General features: G+C 40.5%; 1 long non-coding RNA gene across 1 annotated transcript in view; it reads left to right on the top strand.

Moving 5' to 3' along the window:
* The window catches only part of LOC126474906 (uncharacterized), a 124,034-nt gene that overhangs the window by 104,791 nt on the left and 1,346 nt on the right, over positions 1-17,897 (top strand). Inside the window, exon 3 of the long non-coding RNA XR_007586597.1 lies at positions 16,756-16,905. This is a non-coding gene — a long non-coding RNA (uncharacterized LOC126474906). The remainder of the gene's footprint in view (positions 1-16,755; positions 16,906-17,897) is intronic.

Below are 17,897 nucleotides of genomic sequence, written 5' to 3'. Positions count from 1 at the left end.
ACAGCTGCAAAATACTAACACAAATTCCTTACAGATGAATGGAAAAACTAGTAGAAGCTGACCTTGAGGAAGATCAGTTTGGATTCTGTAGAACTATCGGAACACGTGAGGCAATACTGACCCTACGAATTATCTTAGAAGCTAGATTAAGGAAAGGCAAACCTATATTTCTAGCATTTGTAGACTTAGAGAAAGCTTTTGACATTGTTGACTGGAATACTCTCTTTCAAATTCTGAAGTGGTAAAATACAGGGAGCAAAAGGCTTTTTACAATTTGTACAGAAACCAAATGGCAGTTATAAGAGTTGAGGGGCATTAAAGGGAAGCAGTGGTTGGGAAGGGAGTGAGACCGGGTTGTAGCCTCTCCCCAATGTTATTCAATCTGTATATTGAGCAAGCAGTGAAGGAAACAAAAGAAAAATTCTGAGTAGGAATTAAAATCCATGGAGAAGAAATAAAAACTTTGAGGTTCGCCAATGACATTGTAATTCTGTCAGAGACACCAAAGGACTTGGAAGAGCAGTTGAATGGAATGGATAGTGTCTTGAAAGGAGGATATAAGATGAACATCAACAAAAGCAAAACAAGGATAATGGAAAGTAGTCAAATTAAGTTGGGTGATGCTGGAGGGAATTAGATTAGGAAATGAGACACTTAAATTAGTATAGGAGTTTTGCTATTAGGGGAGCAAAATAACTGATGATGGTCGATGTAGAGAGGATATAAAATGTAGACTGGCAATGTCAAGGAAAACGTTTCTGAAGACGAGAAATTTATTAACGTTGAGTATAGATTTAAGTGCCAGGAAGTCATTTCTGAAAGTATTTGTATGGAGTGTAGCCATGTATGGAAGTGAAACATGGATGGTAACTAGTTTGGACAAGAAGAGAATAGAAGCTTTCAAAATGTGGTGCTACAGAAGAATACTGTAGATTAGGTGGGTAGATCATATAACTAATGAGGTGGTGTTGAATAGGATTGGGGAGAAGAGAAGTTTGTGGCACAACTTTACTAGAAGAAGGGATCGGTTGGTAGGACATGTTCTGAGGCATGAAGGGATCACCAATTTAGTATTGGAGGGCAGTGTGGAGGGTAAAAATCGTAGAGGGAGGCCAAGAGATGAATACACTAAGCAGATTCAGAAGGATGTAGGTTGCACAGGATAGAGTAGCATGGAGAGCTGCATCAAACCAGTCTCAGGACTGAAGTCCACAATAACAATAACAGGTTATAATAAGCTAGGGCATTATGGTTATAAAATTCATGATTTTTACTTATTCTTTTTATAAGCACACAAAAGCTGAAATAAATATTTTTCCACTATTGTATTATGCATCTAGAGTTTATTTGTCAAATATAAATTTGTAAGACATCAGCAATGTAAAAATTTTAGGTAATTGAATAAACTGTGTTTCCTGAAAATTTTGTTTTTTGTAGTTGTTGACTTTTGTGGAAACAGTCATCAGTTAATGATTCAGCAGTTTCATAGAAAATTTTCTTGATGACGTTACTGAACATTTCATATACATCCTGACCATGAAAAGACTGACAAAATTTTAGTCTTTATTATTTCGTTTTTTGAATCACATTCAGATCTGGGGTTGCACTTATGATGTTCTCCATGGTGACAATAAAGATAATCATTTAAGTCAGCTGTACTACTACACAAGTTTAAGGGAGAGGTGGGATTCTGCCTGTGTTTATTGATCAAGCCACAGGTTGCCTAATACAGGTAGTGAGCTTCTTCACTGAAACTATGATCACTTTTCTTCTTGGCAGCTTTTTCTACAACGTTTCTGTAAAGTGTTTTGCTTGTAAATATTTGATTTAAAACATATTTATTACCTCACCCCATATTATTTATGTTGTGGAGGTCCTTTAAGTTACAGAGATGAATGTAGCATTGAAAAACACTAATCATTTTGTGCAGTATCTAGATAATGACGGTATGCTGACCAAAAATATTGTTAAAGAACAACCCTCAAAATAATACTGAGAAGGCATTAAAATTAGATATATGAAAACGGTGGATTTTTCACAGTGTATACCACCTCATAGCTGAAATTTAACACTAAAAAGAAATTAATGATTTGATATTCACAAAATACCCTTTCCACTATTTAAATTACTGTAATATTTGTTCACTTTTATCCCAATGATTTCTCTCATAACGTTAAGCTTGTAGAGTAAACATAGGTGAGAATGCTACAGATAGAATAAGGCGGTCACAAATCAAAATGATATAGATTTTCTTGCAAGGCAGAGACACATCCAAACACATGCAGGCACAACAGGAGTCGGTCACAAATAGAGTCAAAGGTCAAAGATGGTCACTGCAGCAGAGTCACAGTGCCAATCAAAGAGTTCCCTCATTGGATCTTATGATAGTTGATAGGTCCCCCCCCCCCTCCCACCCATCCCCACCCCTTGCCCCAGAGAGTGCAGAGCACAAGAAAGAGAGGGTTGAACAAAGCTGCTGCTGATCAACTTCACGTAAGTGTGTGCCCAGCCAGTCATGCCTTGGCTCGTGGCTAGCTGTTTATTCAGAGGCACAGTTGGATAGTTCTCACCTAAAAAAAAAAAAAAAAAAAAAAAAAAAAAAAAAAAAAAAAAAAAAAAAAAAAAAAAAAAAAGGTTGGCACAGTATATGGCGAGTTGAAATCAGCCAAAATGAGAGTGAAGAGTGAAGATTAGGGTTTGTAAGTGGTGGAGGCTGAAGTAAGGTAGGCAATGGTGCTGAAGCAGTATCTTTGTTTTGCCCTAGTGATGGAAATAGGGGCTGAACATGTATTTTAGCAGCTGTGACCATGAAAAATCCATTTGCTGAAAATGTGGAAGAGGTGGAATTTGAGTCAACTTATGACAAACGTCTGTTTTGCTGAGATAATGTTTCTGGGGATGTACCATTATGGACATGTTGCTGATCTTATTCTGTCCAGATGAGGAGGTCAATTAATAATTGGATTGCGAGCTCCTCAAATTGGAACTGACTTGAACTGCCTGCCTTGGCTTATTGTTGTTGTCTTATGGCAACCAGAATGGGAAATCCACATGTTGAAAAATGCATTTTTAGTGGTTTTGGCAGTAATGTGTGTTACTCTGCCAGTTGCTGAAAGAATGTAATCATAACGATTTGAATCATAGATGGTCCTGACGAGGTCTAAGTGGACTTACTGAAAATGACCTTTGGGAATATAGTAGTGGCAAAGCTGTAGTTGTGCACGCCATTTCATTTTGAAATGCTGGCAGACAGTGCAGGCTTGCATCCATGATTTGCAGTCATTCTTGATATGAAGCATCCATGACAAACTTCACCGTTGGATGAATGCTGCGGTGTGATGTTGTCGTCAAAGGTGAGTGATCATCAGAGACAAGGACAACTTCAGGAGTGGCCCAGGGGTGTGTGATAGAACCACTCTTATTCACTATATACATAAATGATCTGACACAGGGTGAGCAGTAATTTATCACTGCTCGCTGATGATGCTGTAGTGCATGGGAAAGTATCATCACCGAGTGACTATAAGAGTACACAAGATGACTTACACAGAATTTCTAGTTTGTATGATGAATAGAAGCTTGCTCAAAACATAAAAAATGTAAGTTAATGCAGATGAGTAGAAAAAACAGCATTTGTATGGCTTTGCTTGACACAGTGACATCAATTAAATACCTAGGTGTAATGTTGAAAAATGATGTGAAAGGGAATGAGCACATCAGGCTGGCAGTAGAGAAGGTATATGCTAGACTTCATTTTATTGGCAGGACTTTGGGAGAGTGTAGCTCATTCATCAAGGATATGGCATGTAGGTTGCTCATGTGACCAATTCTTGAATACTGTTTGAGTATTTGGATTCTCCACCAGACCAGATTAAAAGAAGACACTGAAGCAATTCAGACATGTGCTGCCAGATGTTTTACTGATAGAGCAGATCAGCACACAGATGTTACTGAGATGCTTTGTGAAGTCATAAGGGGATCCTCGATGAAAGATGATGCTCTTTTTATGAGGCACTTTTGTGGAAATTTAGTAAACTGACATTTGAGGCTGACTGCAGACCTGTTCTATTGCTGCCAGTGTGTTTTTCACATAACGACTATGAAGATAAGATAAGATGCGGAAATTAATGCTCATACAGAGGCTTTTAGATATTCATTTTTCCCTCACTCTGTTTGTGAGTGGAACAGGAAAGGAAACAACTGGTAGTGGTATGCGGTACCCTCTACCATGCACCACACATTGGCTGGTAGGATATGTATGTAGATGTAGGTGAGAAAGCCAACATAATTTATTGAAAATGGCTCATCTCATGATGGATGGTACCAGCTGATGAAGGAAATTTTGGGAGAAATTGCATGGAACTTGTTTTGAAGAGTCAGAGACATTTCAGTAATTAGTGTGCAATCATGTTTAGTTGTCACGCAGGAATTCATGTGGTTGCACAGCCTCTAACTGCACTGTATCGAATTTATCAAAATCAGTACCTATTGAGAGAGTACTTATCTGTGAATTAAAATCAGTCACTACATTGTCCATGCCATGTAGATGTTGTACAATCGTTGTAAATTGTGTGATGAAGTCCATATGGTGGATGGAATGTGATCAACAATCTTTTCCAGAGATTCGAATAGATTGCACTAGGAGGCGATGATCCATGTAGACTGTGAAAGGTCTGCCCTCACTGTTATGTTTAAAGTATTGTATTGCTTCATGCACTGCCAACAGTACCCAGTCATAGGCTGATCACTTAGGTTGTGAGTTTGTCAACTTTTTGGAGAAGGAATGCAGTGATTACTGGATGCCTGCTGTTGCTTGTTGGAGAACAGAACTGATTACAAAATTGCTTACATCTGTAATGGTCATCAGTTGGGCAGTGGGTCATGGGTGAGCCAGGGTTTGTAGCGGTTCTACCTGCTTTATTTTAATCGTTTGTTGTCCTCAGTGTCGACATACCAGCTGAAAAATGGCTTGTGAAAGTACAACACAGACTACTTTAAATAATGTAGCCGACAGAGGCACAGTTGCATTTCACTGTCTTTTACTTTCACCTACCTTACTGACCCCCCCAAATAATATACAGTTATATGGCCAGTGCACTACTATTAACTTTCAATAAGCCTCATTAATAGTGTGCAGGCAAACCTCCACATACTGCTACAATAGTTTACTACTGAACATCTGCGAGCAGTAAAAACATAACCACATAATTCACAGCTCTTTTGGAATAATCAGGTATGTATGGAAGAAACGCTGTCATTGCTTTAACACACGGCCTATTGGTGTAACACTTATTTCACTGTTAAGTTAATGATGCATTGTTGTCGTTCTAACCAACACAGGTTCCTCACCTGAAACTCGGCCATGGACTGACTGTCTCGTGACCAAAAATCAGGCTCTTATTTATCATCACAATCATAGGTATTAAAACTACACATTGTTTGAAGTTAAATTTACAGAAATTACAATTAAAACTTAACGCTTTAAATTAACTGAAATACCGAAAAATTGGTTCTTTTTAACAGTTTCATCTACTACAAGGGTTAAGCCAAATTCTTTGTTTAAATGATGAAAGTAACAGATATTGTTATGCAAACAATACTTTTGACAAAACTGTTATGGTAATTACCAGGGAATTAAGGGCTGGTTTTTCTAACATGTTTTCAAAGGGAATCAAGTAGATACTTGAAGATTACTAGTATTTTGTCTTCCAAATGTTTACAGTTATTACAGAATTTATTTTTGTTTATATGTCAACAGTAGAATTTACATTACGAAACAATTACTGATTTCACTCTATAACAAAAGATATTAACTACGAAAAAAAAAAAAAAAAATCGATTACATACATAAAACTAAGCACAAAATTAGATCTTGCGTTATATTCTTTGAAACTGGAGGACAATCTTCCTCTTTTATGAAAATGCAGTGTATATTCATGTATGTTAATGGAAATTAGTTAAAAGTGAAAAAAACGAATTTAAGAAGGCAGATGGCAAAACAAGAGGGGAAGTAAAATTATCCCAGCTTGCTTCATCACAGGTTGTAGCATGAGAGTGGCAGTCTTTAATTTTTTCAAATGCTTGTTGCATCTGTGGGGTCCAGTGAACAGTCAGTTTGCCACAAGTGTACTTTGCTGCTAATGTGTCTGTAAGAGGTGCCTGGATGGTGGCTGCATTAAGTAAACATCTATGATAAAATTTTATTACACCAAGAAATCAGTGTAAATCGTGAAAGGTTAGGGGCTGTGGCAAGTGACAAACATGTTTGGCATGTTGAGATATATGCTGTATGCATAATGTGAAACCAAATGACTGAGGAAGGTAACTTGAGACTGTCTCAGCTGACACTTGACACTGTTGATTTCTACACCAGGTTTGAGATGTTTGTCATGATGTCTGCACCTACTTTGAAATGCTCACCATGTTACTTTTTGGAAGTAGAGAAAACTAAAATGTCATCCAAGTAAATGTAGAAGATGGGAATTTGAAAAGTGCAGCATATCTGAATCTTTGCTACATGTGTCCTGCATTTTTAAGTCCATACGAGATATAAATAAATTCATACGGTCCAAAAGTAGTGATGACAGCAGTCTTTGGAATTTCCTCTGGGTTCATAGGAATGTGATAATATGGTTTCTTACAATCCAATGCACTGAACACTGTGGTACCTGCCAAGTAACGTTCAAAGCCCTGCATATTCAGGACAAGAAAGCTGTCCAGTAACATGCATGAATTAAAATGCCTGATAATTGCTGCATAAACTGTAGGTGCCTTCCTTATATGGTATGAGCCAAATGGGTGGGGCTCAAGGACTATTGGACTGTCTAACAATCCTAGCATGTAATAACTCTTCTTCAACCAGCTTAGTCACAGGTAGTTTGCCTGAAACTAGCCTATCTGCTTTGTGTTCGACTGGTGGGCCCTGCATGGTATTCATCTTATGAATTGTACCATTGCTGATAGTGCACTCATCTGAACTGCACAGATGGATAAGGGGAGGCAGGGAAAACCCACGTATGAGATGTATGGGCACCAGAAGACAAATGCACTCGCCTGACCTGTACAGGTGTTGCTGAAGCTGCTGAGGTTGCGCCAGTGGTGCATGAGTGTCTACTGCTATCTGTCTCATGTCTGTTGGCTCATTCAATATGGAAAAAATGAAATGATGAGGCTACTCCCCCGTAAGTTGTTCCAAGAGTATACACACAGCAGCTAGCTCACTTACTGATGTGCAAATTTTGTCACATATAGTGTGGATATCTTTGTGTAGACAAAGCTTTTCCTTCTGTAAGACCGAGCGAGGTGGCGCAGTGGTTAGACACTGGACTCGCATTCGGGAGGACGACGGTTCAATCCCGCGTCCGGCCATCCTGATTTAGGTTTTCCGTGATTTCCCTAAATCACTCCAGGCAAATGCCGGGATGGTTCCTCTGAAAGGGCACGGCCGACTTCCTTCCCCATCCTTCCCTAATCCGAAGAGACCGATGACCACGCTGTCTGGTCTCCTTCCCCAAAACAACCAACCAACCTTCTGTAAGTCAAAGTATTGTTGGGTACTTAATTGTAATTACAGGGTTGATGACAAGAATTCTTGTAGTACTTGTTGATACTGTCTATATGTGTCAAGGGAACTGACAGTTTGCAAACTGAGGCCCACTGTTGTTGACTGCAAAAGTGATGGTGGAGTGCTGATAATTCCAGTCACAGAAAGTCTGTTGCTGTGGTGTACAAGAACCCCGTGAACTAAATTGGGACGACAGATGAAAATGTCTTATAAAAGTTGGTTCCCAATACTGATTTGTTCACAGAAAAGTCCAAGGTTTGAGGTGTGGTTCTGTACAGTGAAATATGTGAATTGTTCGCTGCTTGGAGTTGAAATAAAGCTAAAATTTTTTCTGGCAGTGGTGGATCACATGGAATGACACTCATCTCTGCCCCATATCAACCAGAAAATATTGACTACAAGTGCAGTCCAGAAGTTAGAGTCTGCTGCATGAAAGCAGTGTGGAATGAGACTGGCTCACATGAAGAGGCAGTAGGTAACTTGAAATGGTACAATGCTCTGAGGTGCCTATTGTGGATTATTCTTCCTCTTTAAGTAGTCACAGGGTGCCATGCAAGCTGAGCCTTGTCACCAAAATGTGCATGAAAGAAATCGATGAATGGTCATGTCTTTTTGTCAGCATGTGGAGTGTTGTTGCTGGCTGGCAGTCTGTCTGTCTTGGCTGTCTGAAGATTGTTGCCCAAATGGATGGGAGTGACATCATCCTTAGTGATGTCCACATGTGCCTGGTATTGCTTGGCTGCCTGATACCATGTGCCATAGCCTATACTCTGGCTTGGGCATGGCTGATAATTGTTGTCAGTGGAACTAATCCATTGTCAATGTTGTAATACTATAAGAAATATGTCTGCTAAAATTATTATTCTTCCCAATGGTTTATGCTCACGCAATATCATTGTTGATTCTAACTGAGGAGGGAATGTTACAATACACAGTCTCCACAAAGTGTGATCTGGCATGAGTGCCACATTAATTAATTGTGAGAGGTGTCTCCATAGCTGAGAAGACATTTTTATTCCTACACATTCATCATACATAATGTGACATAGTTACTGTCCCAGTGTTTGGGTAAGATACTGAATGACTGCAATCTTTGCTGCATTGTACAAACATCAGAAAAAGTTTTGCATCACCCCAGTTCCCAGAATTCCTGAAGATAGATGTTGACTGTGGATATTGTATCACAGACAAAGTCCTTTTGACTGTTCAGAGATGTCACTAAACCCAATGAAAGATTTAAAAAATCGTGCATGAGCAGCACCTATGAGATGGAGAGGGTTTGGCAGCCGATCAGCTCCAGTCATTCCACCAGGAAGGAGGTACACGGCTCGTGTTGTCTGTAGTTCAACCATGCCCAGACGGTCAATACTGCAGTTCAATCACATCTGCCTTGTTGCTTTGTGCCAGGAAGGGCTCTCATCAAGGGCAGTGTGCAGGCGTCTTGGAGTGAACCAAAGCAATGTTGTTCGGACATGGAGGAGATACAGAGAGACAAGAACTGTTTGTGACATGCCTCACTCAGGCCACCCAAGGGCTACTACTGCAGTGGACGACTGCTACCTACAGATGATGGCTCAGAGGAACCCTGACAGCAATGCCACCAGTTGAATAATGCTTTTTTGCAGCCACAGGACGTCATGTTATGAATCAAACTGTGCACAATAGGCTGCATGATATGCCACTTCACTCCTGACTCCATGACGAGGTCCATCTTTGCAACCATGGCACCATGCAGTGCAGTACAGATGGGCCTGACAACATGATGGAACGCTCAGGATTGGCATCAAGTTCTCTTCACAGATGAGTGTCACATATGTCTTCAACCAGACAATCGATGGAGACGTGTGTGGAGGCAATCCGGTCAGGCTGAACTCTTTAGACACACTGTCCAGTGAGTGCAGCAAGATGGAGGTTCCCTGCTTTTTTGGGGTGGCATTATGTGGGGCTGACATACATCGCTGATGGTCATAGAAGGCACTGTAATGACTGCATGATACGTCAATGCCATCCTCCAACCGATAGTACAACCATATTGGCAGCATATTGGCGAGGCATTCTTCTTCATGGACGACAATTCATAGCCCCACCATGCACATCTCGTGAATGAGTTCCTTCAGGATAATGACATCACTCGATGGTTTATGCTCACGCAATATCATTGTTGATTCTAACTGAGGAGGAAACGTTACAATACACAATCTCCACAAAGTGTGATCTGGCATGAGTACCACATTAATTAATTGTGAGAGGTGTCTCCATAGCTGAGACATACCACTCAGAGGGATCTATGCTGAATAGCTGTTGAGGAATTAAGGCACACAGGGCTGGTGTGAAAATTGTGAGGTGCATGTAACACTGCATTTGGTTGGAGATCGGTGATGGATGAGTTCTTATGTGAAGGCCGTGGCTCAGTTTGGTGCCTGTGCGAGGCAAAATAAGTTGAGGTGCACATCATGATGGATGTGTATGCAGCAACACCAAATGCAACATGGGAGGTACAACATGATTAGAAAACATGAGTGGCTGTCTGTACATAGTAGTATATTGAGATGCATCTTATTTGACAGTAGAAGAGTGGCATTCGTAATTAAAGTCACCCAGGAGGTTGGTAACTGGTAAACATTGTTCATATGCATGGAGGCCATTGTTGATACCACTAATGCTTGTAACAATACAGGTATCATTATGATCAAAAATAGTAAACTTTCAGGATGGAATGTAACAATATAATGAAAAGGAAAGTTGTTACTCACCATATAGCGGAGATGCTGAGTTGCAGATAGGCACAATTAAAAGACTGTCACAAATAAGCTTTCGGCCAACTAGGACTTTGTCAAAAATAGATGCACGTGCACGCAGCCGAATCCACACTGCCAGATTGTGAGTTGCATTTGCATGTGTGTGTGTGTGTGTGTGTGTGTGTGTGTGTGTGTGTGTGTGTGTGTGTGTGTGTGTGTGCGTGTGTGTGTGTGGGTGGGTGGGTGGGTGTTCTATTTTTGACGAAGGCATTGTTGGCTGAAAGCTAATTTGTGGCAGTCTTTTTGTTGTGCCTATCTGCGACTCAGCATCTCTGCTGTATGGTGAGTAGCAACTTTCCTCTTCGTAATACAGTAAACTTCCAACCATTTATAATTTTTCCATAATAACATGCATGGTAACAGTTGTCAATATTTAAGCACTTCTCTGCTCTCATGAGTAATAAAGCATGGCATCAAACATGTCTAACTATATGAATATGCCATCTAGTGGGTGTAAGATAACCAATATTGTGAAGTGACAGAAACATAAGAAATCACTGTAACATGCTGCCACTTCATGGCTGAAGTTGCAATTAATAATGCTGTTGACATTCATACACCATACTTGTGAAATATGCAAATGTATATATGTTTTATTTGTTCTATCCAGAAGATATGTTATTAAGAATATTGTAAAGTCATGTATTTCTCACTGTAAGGAGACATGGTTTTAATATTAAGCAATATTCTGCAGGGAAATATCTGCAGGTATATTGGTGGAGCTATATTTGGCCTTTTTCAGTAACTCTGGTTTCCGAACAGTAAAGTATGAAGGAGATCCTAGTTCAGACCTGGTGATATGAAGATGTAATATATGTGTTGTGTCAACCAAGTTCATTATCAATGAGAGCCTCAGAATACAACAGCAGAATGCTACATTTCTACAAGAAGAGCAGTTAAACAAATACGCATTATTATCTAAGAAGAAGTGGGCTGTGCAAAACTTCAGGATACATGATACAGACTATTACCACAAAGGGGGAAGCAGTATCATGCAGAACCACAGAAGTGTAAGCTGTGATGTGTATTTTACTGTGGAATTTTTGACTGAGGCTTGGACATAGCTCACCACACAAGTGGAAGACTTAAGTTTCCTTTTTTGTAATTTGGACTTCATACAGGGAAGCTGTACTTGAGTTGCGAAAGCTGTGCTCTATTCTTATTTTCAAGTTATTGTACATAATAATTATTTGACTTAATCTGAAAGCAAATCTCAGAAGTAAAAGCTGGTAGAAATCTGAATATATATATTTGCCAGTTACTTAGATGAAGCTAATATGTAAATTATGAACTAGCTAAATCCTCTTATAAGTGCTTTGTGTTGCTGAACCTAACAAGATTGCACTGCAAGATAATGTGAAACTTTTATTGTTCTTGATAAAAGCACTGTGGTGTTTGTAAATTAGGAATATCCTCAATGAGCACATATATGATGAAATAATACTCTGCTTATTCAAAACTAAGCTCAAGGGATAGCTTAGGCAGAAAGTATAATTTCTTGTCAGAGGTTGAGAGGTGATCTAAATAATTTCAAATTTGGTATGAAACAAATGTTCATAATAACATACTTATAAAATCTGCCACATAGTAAGCTAAGCATCTTTTATGCTTTGCAGGCTAGGTAATATAATGTTTATATAAGGTGTCTTACATTCAAAATAATTATTTGTATGTGTGTGTGTGTGTGTGTGTGTGTGTGTGTGTGTGTGTGTGTGTGTGTAGATATTCTCTTTTGGCATTATTGCACATAAAGTGTTCACATTAGTTAACCATTTCTTGTTGCCACTACTTGAAAGGCAGTTCTTATAAAGATTTATCATGTGGCATTGTGCAAGCACTGTGTAATGTAGAGAGCAATCAGTAGTTTTACTACTGGGCTGCTACTGCACATGATCATTTCCTGTTTTTTTTTCAAGTCTAAGTGCCAAACACAGCCATTAGAGCAGTTAATATTCCCAATTACAAGATAACTTAAACAAGCCCAGACATTGTACACTGCACAAAAGACTGTCGCCTTCAAATTTAATTGAAAGCCAGAGTTGTTGCTGTTGATCATTGAACTCAATGCCTGTAAATCAGTGTGAGCAAGATGAATTGAAGAACATGAAATAGTCTGCAACTGATATTATCATTTGATGCCCAACAGCACCTAACTTCAGTGCTCTGATGGAAGCTGATGTGACCACTGTGGCAAGGTTGTTGGTATGATACAGAATAGCTAGACATTATTTACACCCAGGAAGTGAAATTCTTAGTACTGATGATACACATTATAAAAATACTAGAAGCTGCCCTAATTTTCAGAACAGTTAGTTTCTTTCTCAGGGATGAAAGATGGAAAGGCTGCAGGAAATTAGAAAGGTAGGGTAAGTCACTTATACCATAATGTGAGAAGGTGAGTTGCAGATAGGCGCAACAAAAAGACTGTTAGAAAGTGAGCTTTCAGCCAGGGTCTTCATGAAAAATAGACAACACATACACACACACACACACAAACACACACACACACGCACACACACACTCTACTCACACACTCATGAGCACACAGAGTTGTGTACTTGACAGATAATTCATTGTGGAATGAACAAACTCTTCCCTTGTGAAACACTGAAGCTCACTTTGTTTTTCTTCAGCAATGCTGCTCCAAGACTGAATTTTGTGCCACTGTCATACTTTTCTGCCATACAATATGACTTAATTTTCTCCATTTTTACTGTACAGATCTGTTAAATTGAGGCATTCATTTCCAAATGTTTACTATAGTGTTTCCTAGAAACATTTTTAGTGACTACCTTCATTGGTGCTGGGTGATCTGTTTATTACGCATTGTATATGGCAGACTGAATGTACATAATTATTACACATGATTGCCGACATAAATTGTAAGTAACATTGTAGGTACTTGCAAACAATAGAAAATACAGGATGGAATAATAACAATATTATGATTAGGATAGATTGCTACTCACCATATACTGGAGATGTTGAGTTGCAAATAGGCACAAGAAACAGACTGTGGGACAAGTAAGCTTTTGGCCAAAAAGATCTTCATCAGAATTGCTGCCCCCCCCCCCCCCCCCCAACACACACACACACAAATGCAACTCACGCACACATGACCACTGTCTCTGGCTGCAAGCAGCAACCGCATGTGATGGGAGAACCGATTTGGATGGTGGGGGTAAGGAGGAAGTGGGGAGGGGAAGGAGACATATGGCAGGTTAGGTGTGGGAAACAGTAAAGTGCTGTGGGTGGAGACCGGGATGAGGTGGAGAGAGGGTAGGGGAATTAGGTGTAATCAGGAGATTAGACAAAGGTCAGGAGGGAGGGGGCAGAAAAGAAGTAAAAAGGCTGTAGGTGTATCAGTGGAATAGCAGGCTGTGTAGTGCTGGAGTGGGAACAGGGAAGGGGATAGATGAGTGTAAGACAATGACTAACGAAGGTTGAGGTCAGGAGGGTTACAGGAATGTAGTATCTACTGCAGGCAGTGTTCCCAGCTGTGCAATTCAGGAAAGCTGGTGTTGATAGGAAGGATCCTTATGGCACAGTCTGTGGAGCAGTTTCTGAAATGAGAACGTTGTGTTGAACAGCGTGCTGAGCAACTGGGTGGTCCAGCTGTTTATTGACCACAGTTTTTCAGTGGCCATTCATGTGGATAGACAGCTTATTGGTTCCAGAATGAAATTTTCACTCTGCAGCGGAGTGTGCGCTGATATGAAACTTCCTGGCAGATTAAAACTGTGTGCCCGACCGAGACTCGAACTCAGGACCTTTGCCTTTCGCGGGCAAGTGCTCTACCAACTGAGCTACCGAAGCACGACTCACGCCCGGTACTCACAGCTTTACTTCTGCCAGTACCTCGTCTCCTACCTTCCAAACTTTACAGAAGCTCTCCTGCGAACCTTGCAGAACTAGCACTCCTGAAAGAAAGGATATTGCGGAGACATGGCTTAGCCACAGCCTGGGGGATGTTTCCAGAATGAAATTTTCACTCTGCAGCGGAGTGTGCGCTGATATGAAACTTCCTGGCAGATTAAAACAGTTTTAATCTGCCAGGAAGTTTCATATCAGCGCACACTCTGCTGCAGAGTGAAAATTTCATTCTGGAAACATCCCCCAGGCTGTGGCAAAGCCATGTCTCCGCAATATCCTTTCTTTCAGGAGTGCTAGTTCTGCAAGGTTCGTAGGAGAGCTTCTGTAAAGTTTGGAAGGTAGGAGACGAGGTACTGGCAGAAGTAAAGCTGTGAGTACCGGGCGTGAGTCGTGCTTCGGTAGCTCAGTTGGTAGAGCACTTGCCCGCGAAAGGCAAAGGTCCCGAGTTCGAGTCTCGGTCGGGCACACAGTTTTAATCTGCCAGGAAGTTTCAGCTTATTGGTTGCCATGCCCACATAGATCACAGCACAGTGGTTGCAGCTTGGCTTGTAGATCGCATGCCTGGTTTCACAGGTAGCCCTGCCTCTGATGGTATAGGTGATGCTTGTGACTGGACTGGAGTAGGTGGTGGCAGGAGAACATATCTGTGTCTATTACAGTGATATGAGTCATTAGGCAAGGGGTTGAGGGCAGGGGTTGTGTTAGGTATGGACTAGGATATTGTGTAGTTTTGGTAGGTGGCGGAATACCATGTTTGAGGTGTGGGAAGGATGATGGGTAGGACATTCCTCATTTCAGGGCACAGTGAGAGGTTGCCAAAACCCTGGCAGAGAATGTGATTCAGTTGCTCCAGTCCTGGATGGTACTGAGTCATGAGGGCAATGCCTCACTGTGGCTAGACAGTCAGACTCTGGGAGGTGTGGGGTGGCTGGAGAGATAAGCCACAGGAGATCTGGTTTTGTGCAAGGTTGGGAGGGTAGTTAAAGTCTATGATGGCTTCAGTGAGATCCTTGGTATATTTCAAGAAGGAATGCTCATCACTACAGATGCAATGGCCACGTGTGGCTAGGCTGCATGGAAGGGACATCTTGGTATGGAATGGATGGCAGCTGTCGACGTGGAGGCATTGCTGATGGTTTTTAGGTTTGACACAGATGGAGGTACTAATGTAGCCATCTTTAAGGTGGAAGTCGACATTATTGACTACCTCTTGTCATGCTATGAAATGAAGAATGTCCTAACTGCTATTGTTCCCATCCTTCCCCCCTGACCTCATATCTCTGTAATAGACATAGATGCAAGATCTGCCCCACACATCTTCCCATCACCAGCTACTACAGGCTGGTTACAAGCATTACCTATCCCATCAGAGACAGGGTTACCTGTGGAATGTGTCATGTGATCTACAAGCTAAGCTGCAACCACTGTGCTGTGTTCTTTGTGGACATGGCAACCCATAAGCTGTCTGTCTGCATGAATGGCCTCTGACAGACTGTGGCCAAGAAACAGTTGGACCACCCAGGTGCTGAGCAGAAGTTCTTCATTTTAATGACTGCTTAACAGCCTGTGCCGTTGGAATCCTTCCTACCAACACCAGCTTTTCTAAACTACACAGGTGGGAACACTCCCTGCAGTACATTCTAAGTTCCCTTAACCCTCCTGGCCTCAACCTTCATTAGTCATTGTCTTATACTCTCCTATCCCATTCTCTATTCTCACTCTGGCAGTACACAGCCCTTTATTCTGCCACTGAACCCATAGTCTTTATACTTCTTTTCTGCCCCCTCCCTCCTGAACTCTGTCTAACCTCCTGATCACATTGAATTTCCCTACCCTCTCTCCATCCCATCCCTGTTTGTTTCAACAAGCAACACTTTAATGCCTCCAACCCCTACTCTGCTATCCCTCCCCTCCCTGCCCCAGCATCTTCCTTATCACACCACTCAGACTGCTTCTGCCATAATGTGCTGCTGCTCGCAGTCTGATCTTGGCAGCCAGAGACTATGGTCATTGTGTGTGAGTTGCATTTGTGTGTGTGTGTGTACATGTGTGTGTGTGTGTGTGTGTGTGTGTGTGTGTGTGTGTGTGTGTGTGTGTGTTGTCTGATTTTGATTAAGGCTTTTTTGACCAAAAGCTTACTTGTTTGATAGGCTTTTTGTTGTGCCTATCTCTGACTCAACATCTCCACTATATGCTAAGTAGTCATCTGTCCTTTTCATAATATTGTCTTTGTTGGTACTTGCATAATGGTGGGTAGCAAGTAATGTTATGATCATAGCCACTGGAGATAATATGTGTAGATATGTATCCTTTCATTAAATGCATCCCAGGATGTATTGACTGTTGAGAATCATAGTGTCCAAGAGATCGAGAGATTTGTATTGGTGCACTATTGAAGACCATATTGTGGAATATTGTTTATGGAGCTGGATGCCAATATTTCCTTTATCTTTCCTTCTTATTCCTGAGAAAACAGCAGATTTTTTAAAATTTGTGTAACAATTGTGTTCTCTTTTGCAGCATGTGAATGTCATGATCAGGCTGCTGAATGTCATCCAGACACAGGAAAGTGCTTTTGCACAACAAAAGGCATTGTCGGTGACCACTGTGAGCACTGTGACACTCAGAAATATTACCTTGGAGATCCCACAAATAAAGGCTCCTGTTTCTGTAAGTCGTCAAATTTCCACCAGAGTATTCTTTTTAATATTATTTGATGTTAGACATCTCATTACAGCATTGTTTTGAAGGAGATAGTGTCATTTTGTAAAGGTAGTGGTAGACTATGTAACAACATTATAAACATAGCCCCTTCTCCTGTATAATGTATTTTTAATATTAAGGTTTACAGTTTCTAAATTCCAAAGATGTCTGTGCTGGAGTGAAGCCCAATAAACAATGTTTACTGAAGTAAAAAGGGCAACTAAAACTAGCAGAAAGATTTATATGCTCAGTAAACTAGACAAAGAAGCAGCAGTGACATATTCAGTGAGGAACTTGATAATTTTAGCTCAGGACAGGAGCACATAGAGAAACTACAGCTCAAGTTTAAAATAAAAGTTGATCATGCACTTGGTAGATGTGTACCCAATAGAACAGTTCATGATAGTTGTGACCCTTCATGATACAGAGTCACAATAAAGAAACTTCTAAAGAAGCTGGGACTACTGCATAATAGACATAAAATAAAGCATAGTGCTATAAATAGGGATATGGTAAATGAAATTCATTTAGCTGTCAAGAGAGTAAGGCATTATGCCATTAGTGGCTACTATATATGCAGACTATCAAAAGATTTTTCACTATATCCAAAAAATTCTGGTCACATGTAGATGCTGTTAGTGGCAATGGTTATTGTCCAGAAATTCATGGATGAGATAGGAACTACTTAACTCCATTTTCAGATTTTTCTGTACAAAAACAATTCTTGAACCAGTGAAAATATGAATGAAATAAATGTTAGTATCGGCAATGTTGAAAAGCAGCTGAAATTGCTAAGATTGAATAAAGCTCTAGTGCCCAACGGCATCACTATCAGATTCTATACTGAGTGATTGAGTAGCCCTTCTTTTAACTATAATCTACTGTAGATCACACCATTAAAATAAATAAATAAAAAACTGCTATGCCCCAGTAGTTGGAAGAAAGCAGGTCACACCTAC

This window comes from Schistocerca serialis, chromosome 4 (genome assembly GCF_023864345.2).
Source record: "Schistocerca serialis cubense isolate TAMUIC-IGC-003099 chromosome 4, iqSchSeri2.2, whole genome shotgun sequence".
NCBI classification, from domain to species: Eukaryota; Metazoa; Arthropoda; class Insecta; order Orthoptera; family Acrididae; genus Schistocerca; species Schistocerca serialis.
The sequence above is the reverse complement of the archived record's forward strand: the minus strand, read 5'-3'. Positions and strand labels throughout refer to the sequence as shown.